This window comes from Leptonychotes weddellii, chromosome 6, assembly GCF_054177405.1.
Source record: "Leptonychotes weddellii isolate Sample4059 chromosome 6, ASM5417740v2, whole genome shotgun sequence".
Classification (NCBI taxonomy): Eukaryota; Metazoa; Chordata; class Mammalia; order Carnivora; family Phocidae; genus Leptonychotes; species Leptonychotes weddellii.
Window position 1 is genome coordinate 86242984 of NC_138374.1, and position 11855 is coordinate 86254838.

General features: G+C 45.4%; 1 long non-coding RNA gene across 1 annotated transcript in view; it reads left to right on the forward strand.

The window, feature by feature from the left end:
• Positions 1-11855, forward strand: part of LOC145722275 (uncharacterized) — a 33291-nt gene extending 21436 nt beyond the window's left edge. The window contains exon 2 of the long non-coding RNA XR_014146415.1: positions 6-11855. This is a non-coding gene — a long non-coding RNA (uncharacterized LOC145722275). The remainder of the gene's footprint in view (positions 1-5) is intronic.

Here is an 11855-nt window from a genome sequence, read left to right on the forward strand (position 1 = left end):
AGGAGGTGGCCGCCCCTGGGTGGCTAGCTGCGTTCACAGAATGGCAGCTCTGGGTCAGAACTCACATCATTGATATCTAGGGTACAAATAGACTTCAGAGAAGGGAGGATGGCTGTGTTGTGTTCAGAGTCAGACTGGCCAAGTTTTGAACCCAGCAGCTCCACTATAGGGCATGGGACTGTGGGAAGGCTCTTCCATCTCCACGGTTCCTTGTCAAAGAGGATCATAGTGTAGTAAGGTCTTCTTCACGCGGCTGTTGAGGGGATTAAGTGAGCTGAACTCATCCTTGATGTGCCTTGCACAGAGTAAGCACTCAATCAGTGTTGATTCCTGTCCTCCTTTTCCTCTCCCAAACTGATAAATACATGACTTCCCGGCGACATAGTCTATTTATCACCAAGGATGGAAATGTCTCTATGCTGAGTTGTCCAAGATCTGTAGAAAATCGGAGTGTGGGGCCTAAAGGAAATTACCTGTTTCTCCTTTCTCTTGTCTTATGATTTGTTGTTTTCTGAGTATATTCTGAGATGGAAGAGGACGTTTTGGCTTCAGATTGATCATTTTCTTGAGCAGAGAGCAGTGTGTAATAACAAAGCAACAGCATTTAGGGGCGCCTGGGTGGCTCAGTTGGTTAAGCGGCTGCCTTCGGCTCAGGTCGTGATCCCAGGGTCCTGGGATCGAGCCCCGCATCGGGCTCCCTGCTCGGCGGGGAGCCTGCTTCTCCCTCTCCCTCTGCCTGCCTCTCTGCCTACTTGTTCTCTCTCTCTATCTCTCTGTCAAATAAATAAATAAAATCTTTAAAAAAACAAAAAACAAAAAACAAAGCAACAGCATTTAAAAAAAAATGTATTCGGGGCTCCTGCAAATGGGATAAATTGGCCTAGATTTTACTAAACCTAAAAACAGCTGCAAGGAGCATATATTTAAACCTAATGACACAGTATCTTTTTTTTTCTTTTTCTTTTAGTTCCAGTATAATTAACATACAGTGTTATATAATTTTCATGTGTACAATATAGTGATTCAACACTTCCATACATCACCCAGTGCTCATCACAAGTGCGCTCCTTAATCCCCATCACCTCTTTAACACATCCCTCCACCCCCCGCCTCTGGTAACCATCAGTTTGTTCTCTATAGTCAAGAGTCTGTTTCTTGGTTTGTCTCTCTCTCTTTTTTATTCCCCTTTGCCTGTTTGTTTTGTTTCTTAAATTCCACATGTGAGTGAAATCATATGGTATTTGTCTTTCTCTGATTTATTTCACTTAGCATTATAGTCTCTAGCTCCATCCATATCATTGCAAATGGCAAGATTTCATTCTTTTTATGGCTGAATAATATTCCATTGTATATATGCCACATCTTCTTTATTCACTCGTCTATCAATGAACACTTGGGCTGCTTCCATAATTTGGCTATTGTAAATAATACTGCTATAAACATCGGGGTGCACGTATTCCCTTTGATTTAGGATTTTTGTATCCTTTGGGTAAATACCTAGTAGTGCGATTGCTGGATCGTACATTAGTTTTAATTTTAATTTTTCGAGGAAACTCCATACTGTTTTTCACAGTGGCTGCACCAGTTTGCCTCCCCACCAACAGTGCAAGAGGGTTCCCCTTTCTCCACATCCTCGCCAACACCTGTTTTTTCTTGTATTTTTTATTTTAGCCATTCTGACAGGTGTGTGGTCATAACTCATTGTAATTTTGATTTGCATTTCCCTGATGATGAGTGATGTTGAGCGTCTTTTCATGAGTCTGTTGGCCATCTGTATGTCTTCTTTGGAAAAATGTCTGTTCATGTCTTCTGCTCATTTTTAATTCGATTATTTGGGTTTTGGGTGTTGAATTTTATCAGTTTTTTATATATTTTGGATACTAACCCTTTATTGGACATGTCATTTGCAAATATCTTCTCCCATTCTACAGGTTGCCTTTTAGTTTTGTTGATTGTTTCCTTCACTGTGCAGAAGCTCTTTATTTAGATGTAGTTCCAGTAGTTTATTTTTGCTTTTATTTCCCTTGCCTGGGGAGACATATCTAGAAAGGAGTTGTTCTGGCCAATGTCAGAGACCTTACTGCCTGTGCTCTCTTCTAGGATTTTTATGGTTTCAGGTCTCACGTTTCAGTCTTTAATCCATCTATTTTTTTGTAAGTTTATTTTGTGTAAGATAGTGGTCCAGTTTCATTCTTTTGTATGTAGCTGTCCAGTTTTCCCGATACCAGATGTTGAAGAGATTGTCCTTTTCCCATTGCATATTCTTTCCTCCTTTGTCCAAGACTAATTGACCACATAGCTGTGGGTTTATTCCGGGGTTTGATATTCTGTTCCATTGATCTGTGTCTGTTTTTGTGCCAGTACCATACCGTGATGCTTACTGCAGCTTCATAATATAACCTGAAGTCCGGAATTGTGATAACGACACAGTATCTTTATGGAATTACTGACTTCATCTCCTTCTCCTCCTCCTCCTCCTCCCCACTGGGCATATGTGTCCTGTCCGCTGACACTCAGGCCCTGGTTTTGGTATTTGGAGAAGACTGACAACTCACTCCAGAGTTGTTTTCACATATTTATTTCCCTGCTCAAACCATACCTTCCCAAAAGATTTGGAGAGTAGAGTTTAAAACTCTCGTTTCAGTATTTCAAACATTTTTCTTTATGTTTACCTTATTATACATCTTGGCAACTTCCCTTCTTTCCTTTGAAACCAATCATGGGTGGGGCGCCTGGGTGGCTCAGTTGGTTAAGTATGTCCAACTCTTGATTTTGGCTCAGGTCATGATCTTAGGGTCATGAGATCGAGCCCCACGTCGGGTTCCATGCTCAGTGCAGAGTCTGCTTGAGATTATCTCTTTCTCCCTCTGCCCCTCTCCCCACTCACACTCTCTCCCTCTCAAATAAATGAATAAAATCGTTTAAAAAAGAAAAGGAAAGAAAACAATCATGGGCAACTCTATAAATCAGTTCTAGTTTACTCATTCAAATACACATACACAATTTGACATAACTGAAATCATAGCAAGCCTGCTGGGTTTTTACAGGCCGTGTTTTTCGTTTGATTTGCCTCCTCCAAATCAGCTTGCCTCCCCACACCCCAGCCTCCAGAAATCTCCTATAACACTTTCTGTAGGATACTTCATATTCTGTAACTATGCAAATGATTGCATATACATTATACAAACACACTCATGTAGATATACACATACACACAATATGGGGGTGGCTTGTTGAGTTGTTGCTTCATAAAACTGGGGCCATATCAGACAGACTTCCGTGCAGCTTACTGTTCTCACTTTGCAATTTTTCATGGAAGTTTGGAGGGCTCTAATTCATTCTTTTTAATGGTTTCATAATAACCCGCTATGTGAATGGACCATAAACCATTTCCCTCTTTATGGGTATTTGCTTTGTTCCCAGTAACAGGGAATCAGCCTCCACGTCCTTATATACTGGGCCTTTTATGTTTATGGAATAGATTCTCAGGAACATGGGGCTGAGTTGCAAGGTTTGTGTAATCTAACTTAATAAATGTTGCCAGATAACATTCCCAAAAGGCTGTAACAACTCACAGTCCCTCCAGCAATGTATGATGGTTCCTTTTCCCAATTCCCAAATAGCAATAGCTACTTCTCTCTCTTCCCTCCTGCCTCCCCCACCCTCCTGCCTGTCTGATAAGCATGAAGAGAAGTCTCAGTGTTAATTTAATTCATAGTTCTCTGACAACTTATAAATTTGAGCATCCTTTATGTTTCTTGGACTTTTGGGGTTTGCTTTTTTCTGTGAACCGCTTATTTATAGATACATTGTTCTTGTCATTTTGTGAGAACACTTTATATAACAGACCCCGTGTCCTCTTCATCCATGTGACACTTTTTCCAATCTATTGTTTTCTCTTTGCTTCATTTACAGTACTTTTGCCATAAAATTTTTACTTTTTTTATAGTTAGAGGGCCTTTTTTAATAGCTTCTAGGATTTCTCTCTTGGTTAAAAAAGGGAAATACTTCATGTTAACACTCTTTTATCCTGTACTCTGCTGTTATATCATATGCTTCAGCCAGCTAATCTCAGTGCCTTCAAAATGTCATGAACCCCAGAGCCAGGCGTGGGAATTTAGCAAAGCATGCTGTTATTCCAGGCTCCCCTCAGGCCACGTGTCTATTCTCTGGCTAGATCCTATCGCTGATACCAGTCTGGAATTTTTCTATCTCCAGCTCTTAGCCTCTGTCTTCTCTTCCCACCCCTGACAGCCCCCTCCCCCATTTGCTCCTTAAATGGGATTTTTTTCCTTCCCTTGTCCCAGCTCTCTTCTATATTTTGTCCCTCTTTCTGCCAGGATAGATATGGAATGTCCCTGAACCCTCCATGCCCTTGCTCCAGGGCCTCCGAGGTCACAGGGTTGGGGGGGGAGGGCCCTTCCTGCTGCCTGAGCCCGGTCGCCCACCCTTCCCTGAACATCCAACCTTGTCTCCAAAAGGATGTCTTCAGCACCGTGGGGGCTGCCCGAGTGCCTCTTTGCGGAGGGGGTTTGCATTGTAAGAACTCAGGACAAAGGTTTTTCTTTCAACTCCCTGCCGGATTTAACCCTTCAGGATAAATTCTCACTACTTTGGCTTCATGTTTACTAACAACCTGCATTTCTCGAGCACTTATTCCGCGCCAGACTCTGTGCTAAGCACTGTACCCGTGCTCTCACTTGATTCTTAGACAAGCCTGTGATGTAAATGTTGCTATCCTCACTTTCCACATGAGACCCCTGACACTTAACGAGGTTCAGTCGCCTGCCCACGGTCACATAAGGAGCAGGGTGGGTATATGCATCAAACATGAGGTCTCCAGAGCACTGTCTATAACAACCTTCTGATCCTGTCTTACCCCGCATCCTGACCCCGTTGTCACTTCTCCTTCCTGGGGCCTCAGATGCAGCAACACTTACAGCCTGTCTTACTCCACGGGCCCTTCGTCATGCCCCGCAGGGATACAACTTCTGTACCATCGTCTTCTTAACTCACTCCTTATTTACTCCACTCTTGTTTCAAATTTCCCCAGCTGGACTCAACAGAGCAGGGACCATGACTGAGTTTGTCTGTCACCACACCCTCCAACTTTGTTGATTGATTGCTTTTGTTTTTTAATTTCCATTATAGTTAATATACATAATATAATATGAATATAATATTCATTTCAGGTGTACAATATAGTGATCTAATGATTCTATACATAACTCGGTGTTCATCACAATAAGTGGACTCTTAATCCCTTTCACTTCACCCATCCCCCCACCCTCCCCTCCAGTGACCACCAGTTTGTTCTCTGTAGTTAAGAGTCTGTTTTTTGTTCATCTCTTTTTTTCTTTGTTCATTTGTTTTGTTTCTTAAATTCCACATATGAGTGAAATCATATGGTATTTGTCTTCCTGTCTGACTTACTTCAATTAGCATCACAGCATCTAGATCCATCCAAGTTGTTGCAAATGGCAAGGTCTCATTCTTTTTTACAGCTGAATAATATTCTGCTGTGTATATATACCACATCTTCTTTATCCATTCATTTATCAACAGACACTTGCATCGCTTCCATATCTTGACTATTGTAAGTAATGCTGCTATAAACAGAGGGGTGCATGTATCTTTTCAAATTAGTGTTTTCTTTTTCTTTGGGTAACTACCCAGTAGTGAAATTACTGGATCATAGGGTAGTTCTATTTTTAATTTCTTGAGGAAACTCCATACCGTTTTCCACAGCGGCTGCACCAGTTTGCACTCCCACCAAAAGTGCATGAGGCTTCCTTTTTCTCTACATCCTCGCCAGCATTTGCTGTTTCTTGTGTTTTTTATTTTAGCCATTCTGACAGGTGGGAGGTGATATCTCACTATAGTTTTAATTTGCATTTCCTCGATGATGAGTGATGTCGAGCATCTTTTCATGTGTCTGTTGGCCATCTAATTGCTTATTTTTCAGGAACTTCTCCAACCTTCACTAAGATGAAGTTTAGCTACGACTTCTGTGGGGATATTGAATCTTCTTAAATCCCACTTGGCTTTAAAACACGTGCAATGATGAACCTACAGAGAAGTCCTTGCTTAACTTAAATGTCTTGACTCCCAAGCAAGCTCTAACAAGGGCCAGTTCTTAGCAATATCAAGTAAAATCAGTGGAAATTAGGAACAGTAACTATTGGCCTCTAAGACACTTCCCACACTCATTTTATTTAATCTTCATAATGATGCTATGTAGCCAGTCTCCTCATTGTACAGAGGAAGAAATGAAATCTAGAGGAGATAGGTCCCTGCCAAGAGGAGCAGATCTTGGGACTAGACTCTCCTTGGGACTCTCCTTGGGATTCCTCACACTGCATCTCACCAGCTAGTGCTTGGACGTCTGACCTCATTACCAGCGCCATGCTGACCCTGAGATGGAATTGAGCACCACTTCCTCTCTGCTTTCTGTGGGCGTCAAGGGGGTCCTGTGGCATTCCCAGCTCCTCTGTGTGTGAAGGGGCCTGGAAGTCACTGAGAGTGGAGCCACCTCTCCTGGAAAAGCCGTAGCAACGGCCATCCTGGGCTCCCTGCAGTCAGTGAGCAAGCGTGTGGGGGTGTGCTGGAATGATGGGGTTAAGTATTGCCTGAGATGGCCACAGCCCCATTGTCAAAAGAAAAACCAAATCATCCTGTGAGTCATCTGCCCAGATACCTAGGTGAGGAGCGAATTGGCCGGTGTCTAAAGAGCCTTCTTGTGTGCAGGCGGTGGGGACGGAAGAGGATGACAGGAGGAGGTGGGTTTATTTGTGTCTTGGGCCCTGTACTTGCTTCTTGGGCTGGGATCCGTGAATTTGTGTGCTCACCACTGGAAGGACCCTTCTCGGGTTTCCTGTGAGGAGCTTCTGCTCAGACCCTGGGAGCCCCCTGTAGAAATGGAGATCCCTCCTCCTTCCCACGCAGGGGGTCTGCATCACCCCCCAGGGCTTCCCTGTGGGCCCATGAATTCTTAGAGCCCTGGTTCCTGCCTCAACCCTTCCTGCTTCAGACCTGGGACGCTCTCAAGCTGGCCAAGGCGCCGAGCCTGTCCCCTTGGTGTAGGCAGACAGCAGTAAGATAACATGCTGAGGGGCGTGAAGGAAAGAAAACCAAAACCGTCGTCATTTCTTTGTATGACCTCCCCAATACATAAACTTCCAAGAAAACCAAAGTGAGGGTTATTCTTTGCCCAACTGGGCAGCAGCACAGGGAAGAACCCGAGTTCTCCATGCACGTTGACTTTCCCCCTTTACAGTTGTGTGTCTCTCAGCCTTGTACCCCAGGATCCAGTGTGTGGGTTGTTCTTTGTTCCTGGGTTCTCACCCACTCTCTCTTTAAGGGCTAAACGCTTCCTCGGCTGTTTGAGCCATGCCGTCTTGCTGCTCTTAGACTCTTCTTGCCGAAAGAATCACTGGCCCCTGGCTTGCTAATTTGGAATGAAGGGATTATATCGCATTACCCGTTTGATTCCCGGATTGAGAGTGGGAGAGGGTTCCACTCTTGGACTCATCTTTGGGAAGAGGAGGAGAAGAGCTGTATGCAAAGCTGTTCAGGGTTACCACGGCATTTCCTTGGGATTCCTGAGCTTCCTGGCAGTGTGCTCCCATTCTGCCCGAACTCAGTGAGGCTGCCTGCCCCCATTGCCATCTACCCAAGACAGATAACCTAAGAGTTCCCCGTTCTCTTCGTAGTGGTGTTAACGTGAAAAACCAAAGAGCGAGCTAGCTTAGGGGGCCTTGGTGAGCCCCACATTTCACAGATGAGGAAACAAAAGGGCAAGGAGGGGCGGGGAGTTCACACAGCTCCCCTGGCCGCTGGGTCAGTGGCCTTCCCGCCCCCAGGCTGCTCAGCTCTTGAAATAACTCATCTGGATCTCCCCTTCTGCGGGACAGAGCATGTCTTCCCAGGAACTTAACCCCTTATTCCCACTCCCTGCACCATCCGGACCCATGCATGTTCCCCGGAGAGCTGCCCAAGCCATTCACCTATAGTAGCCCCAGAGGGCATCTGCTCCCACTTGAGACACTGTCCTGCTCGGACTTGGACCTGCTGGGGCAGGCACAACCCTCGCACTCTGGCTATGGGGCTTTCCTTTTATGGCCCCTTCATGGTGCAGGGTCCTGGGAAAAAGGCAAGACCCTTCCCCACCTACAGAAGCCTGGTCCTGCCCGCATCATCCCACTTCACATCCTCGAGACACCCACGTGACCCCAGCGCATGAATGGCCCTGCCGTGAGTTAGGCTGCTCATGGCTGGAGTCCAGAATCACACTTGAGTTAGCCAGTCTGCTGTTTTGCGTGATTCAGAAAATTCCTGTTTGTAAATTCCTCTGACACTAAGATGCGGTGCCAACCCACCTGGTCTGCCAACTTGTTCTGCAGGGTGAGAGGGAAAATGACTTGGCAGCGGCAGAGCTCCACCCAGCCCTTGCAGTGCTTCAACACCAACTGGCAGCCTCCTGGCATCCCTGTAAGGAGTGCAGCAGGGCCGCGTCCCAACTAACACTGACCGTGTGGCAATCAGTACCTTAGGGGACAACAACGTGAGGGAAAGCTTGTCATGTGCCAGGCACTATGTGCATTATCTGCTCTGGGCTTTATAACCCAAATAATATAATATAATCAGATGAGATAGGCCTTATTTTACAAGCGGGGAAACTGAGGCTCAGCGAAGTTAAGTGTCTTGCCTAAGATCACACTTCTGGTAGGGGGAAGGGTTTGGATTTGAACCCCAACTATCTGATCAAACACTAGCTCTTAGCATCCCCACGACCCCGTGGGGGCTGTTATTTTCCGCATTTTACAGATGAGACTCTAAGCAGGTGAGTTGATTGCCTGAGATTCTACCACCCGTGGTAGTAAAAAACCTGGGCTTCTCAGGCTTCAAATTCTGTGCTTTCTTCACCATTCTTGCTTGCTTTATCACATTCATAAGGTAAAATTTGTACACGATAAAATTCACCTGTTTTAAGTGTACAATTTGATGTGTTGACAACTGTGAACAGTCATGTAACCACCACCACAAGATACAGACCACCATCGAGAGATAGAACATTTCCATCACCTCACAAGTTGCCTTGTACCCTTTGGAGTCAATCCCCTGTCCTACCCCTGGTCCCGGGCAATCAGTGATCTGCTCTCAGTCATTATAGCTTTGCCTTTTAAAAATATGTAAATGGAATCATACTGGTAGTGTTTTGTGTCTGACTTCTTTCACTTGGCATACCGCTTTCGAGATTCATCCATGTTGTTGTGCGTATCACTGGTTCATTCCTTTTGTTTGAGGAGTACTCTGTGATACAACACACAATATGTTTGTTTACCCACTCACCAGTTGGTGGACATTTGGGTTGTTTCTAGATCTGGGCCATTAAGAATAAAACTGCTCTAAATATTTGCACGCGAGTTTTTATGTGGACATATGTTTTCATATCTCTTGGGCAAATACCTAAGAGTGGGATTGTTGGGTTGTTCAGTCAGTATACATTTAACTTGATGAGGAGAAACTGCCAAAATATTTTTCTAAGTGGCTATCCCATTTAGCATTCTCACCAATGGTATGAGGGTTCCAGTTGTTCTATAGCCTCCCCAACATTTGGTATTGTCTGTAGTTGCATCTTAGCCATCTTGTGGGTGTGCAGTCGTGTCTCTTTGCAGTTCCAGTTTGCGTTTACTTAATCACTCATGTGCTTATTAGCCACTCATATATCTTTTCTGGTGAAATGTCTGCTCAAATCCTTTGCCCATCCTTTTACTGGGTTGTTTGTCTTATTATTACTAAATTTGATGAGTACTTTTTAATCTGAAAATGTGAATTGCCAAATGCTTTTCTGCTGGAGGCGAAATGGTATTGTGGTTAGGAACACAGGTTTTAGCAGAGCATCTGCACGTGGATGCGAAGCCTGCGTGAGTAGCCCTGTGATATTGGACCAGTTACTTCAGCTCTCTGTGTTCTCATCAGCAAACTGGAGGTGATTATGAAACCCATGTCCCAGGGATGTCATGAGAATTGAAAGAGATGATCTTAGGGCACCTGGGTGGCTCAGTGGTTAAGCATCTGCCTTTGGCTCGGGTCATGATCCCTGGGTCCTGGGATCAAGTCCCACATCGGACTCCCTGCTCTGCGGGAAGCCTGCTTCTCTCTCTCCCTCTCCCACTCCCCCTGCTTGTGTTCCCTCTCACGCTGTGTCTCTCTCTGCCAAATAAATAAAATCTTAAAAAAAAAAGAAAAGAAAAAGATGATCTTAACACAGCACCTGGCATGATAAACATTCAGCAGATGAGCTGTTTTATTACTGTGGAGAAAATACGTAGCAGAAGGTTGCTATTACTAATTAAAAACCAGTTTCTAAAGAGACATGTGAGCGGTGGTAGTAGGTGTGGCTAGATCACTCGGAGTGTGGACAGCGCTGGCTACAACGGGGACCCGAGCAGCAATCCCCACCCCCCCCACCACAGTCACTACACGCAGGTGTAGATGCAGGTGGGACTGTTGTCCTGGAGTGTTCTCAGGTGGTACCTGGAGGGGACCCTCGCACTGGGAATCAGCCCCAGGCCCAAAGGGAGCATCTAGAGCGACGCGCAGAGGAAAAAGAGAGGTCTGGCCATTGACAAGCCTCTGAAGGCTGAAGGCCACACTCCCTACCCTTCCCAGTCTCCCCTTTTCATGCCGAGGAGGCCAGCAGTTTTGCTCTATAAAACCCAACAGACCTTTCAAGCGAAGCCACTGCACTCAGCTAGGCAGTTTTCTTTTCTCTTCTTTGAAGGATGTGGCAAGAGGAGATAGGAGCGATCAGTAAATAATAGCTTCAAGACCCCTTTGGCCCCATCCCAGCTGAGTAGGCTTCTAGGGCAGGTAGAGCCTGGCCCACGCATGACGTGTCTTTGAAGCACGGAGATTGGGGACTTCTGCCTAGAGCGGCCCAGGCAGCAAAGGCGGGGAGGACAGCTGCAGAGCCCAGACCAGGGCTGTGGATTTCAGATCCACTAGGGCAGATGTCCTTCTACTTCGACACGGGACTCGTGCCTCCCTTTGCCTCAGTTTGCTCCTTGAGGAAGTGTGTCTGAAAATATCAACAGCCAACGCAAAGATTCCACCATTCTAGATACAGAAATAGACACATTGTAAGTGTGTTTTAGGTATGTCATGTTTTAGGATAAATTGGGTTGTTAAAACTGGAGACGACAGATACCCAGGGATGGGAACCTGAAATTATGATGGATTGCCTAGCTTCGAGTAGAGACCAGAGGCTCAGATTGCTAAGTATTAGACCCAGCAAGGAAGATCTCATTCTCTGCCCTCTAGTTACTATTCCAGTGACCTTGGATGAGTCAATGAGCCTTAATGAAAATATTCAAGTGTGGTAAGCCCAGAGCCAACCCTGGCTGACACTTTGTTTCCATTTTCACTTCAAAGTCCTGATCTGTATTTATGGAACTTTCACAATGTCAGCCCAGGGGTGCTGTAGCACCCTTCATTTCTTCATTCACTCATTTACTGGCATTTACTGAGCACTTACTATGGGCCAGGCAATAGGCTGGGGGCGAGGGGGCATGAATAATACATGGTCCCCGTGCTCAGAGATTACAGCAGAAGGAGACAAGCTTACAGAACTGTGGGCATTGGATCAGCTCTCTGAGTTCCAGCCTCCTTTCATTTTCTCAAACAGCTGTTCTTCTGGTTTCTTGGCCTTTGTATCAACTCTCCTTGGAATGCTCTTGGCTACTCCCTCCCTTCCACACACACCTTGCTTGCGTCCCTTCTACTTCTCTCCCCCAGTCCTTTCCCTCTGTATCATTTTCTGCCCTGATGAACAATAAACTGGGTAAAACTAA